We start from the raw sequence: 1,094 nt of genomic DNA, 5'->3' as shown, positions 1-1,094 counted from the left end.
AGCTCTGTAACCCATTTTTTAATTGAGTTGTTTGGATTTTTTTGTAAATTTACTTCTTGAATTTTTATACATTTTTGACTAATTATGAGTAGTGAAGATTTTTTCCCCAATCTGTAGGTTCTTTGTTGTATCAATGGTGTCTTTTTGCCTTTCAGAAGTCTTTCAGCTTCATGAGGTCCCATTTATCGATTGTTGATCTTAGAGTCTGAGCCATTGGAGTTCTGTTTAGTGTGTGTAGCAGAGGATGGCCTTATTGATCATCACTGAGAGGGGAGCCCCTTGGTCCTATGGAGGCTTGATGACCCAGGCTAGGGAAATGCTAGGGTGCTGAGGCAGGAGTGAGTGAGCAGGCAGGAGAGCATCCTCCTAGAGGCAGGGGGTGGGGGAGGGAATGGAGTTTGTGAAGGGGAAACTGAGAAGGGGGATACCATTTAAAATGTCAAGAAATAAAATGAAAAAAAAAAGGTTATTTTTATTGCTTCACCAACTCTATGATCAAGAGATTTATGAAAAAAAGTTATATTTAGAAAAATACTTCTGTGCTCGCTTCGGCAGCACGAATATTAAAATTGGAACGATACAGAGAAGATTAGCATGGCCCCTGCGCAAGGATGACATGCAAATTCGTGAAGCGTTCCGTATTTTAAAAAATCAAAAAGGGAAGAAAAGAAAAATACTTCTTTTTTTTTTTTTTTTTGAGACAGGGTTTTTCTGTATAGCCCTGGCTGTCCTGGACCTCACTCTGTAGACCAGGCTGGCCTCGAACTCAGAAATCCGCCTGCCTCTGCCTCCCAAGTGATGGGATTAAAGGCGTGCGCCACCACTCCCGGCAGAAAAATACTTCTATAAGTTGGCAAACATACAATGAATTTATAAATTGATGTTTTATAAATATTTTCTGAAACTTTGAATATTTGATTCTTGTATTTTCTTGATTTGTGTTTTGTTTTTGTTTTGTTTTGTTTCTTTTTGTTTTGTTTTGAATTCCTCATGTGGTTTCTGGTCATTTTTTATTTACTTTCCCAAGGGATATAGTTCTGTCCTTCATAATTCTAATCCCTCTATCTGACTATCCCTTCTTCTCTCTCACCTTC

General features: G+C 38.4%; 1 non-coding gene across 1 annotated transcript; it reads left to right on the top strand.

The window, feature by feature from the left end:
* Positions 1-539: 539 nt before the first annotated feature.
* Positions 540-646, top strand: LOC116072466. The gene has a single exon (XR_004111467.1). It is a non-coding gene; the product is annotated as a U6 spliceosomal RNA (small nuclear RNA).
* The last annotated feature ends 448 nt before the right edge of the window (positions 647-1,094 follow it).

Source organism: Mastomys coucha, unplaced genomic scaffold (genome assembly GCF_008632895.1).
Source record: "Mastomys coucha isolate ucsf_1 unplaced genomic scaffold, UCSF_Mcou_1 pScaffold1, whole genome shotgun sequence".
In the NCBI taxonomy this organism is placed as follows: domain Eukaryota; kingdom Metazoa; phylum Chordata; class Mammalia; order Rodentia; family Muridae; genus Mastomys; species Mastomys coucha.
The sequence above is the reverse complement of the archived record's forward strand: the minus strand, read 5'-3'. Positions and strand labels throughout refer to the sequence as shown.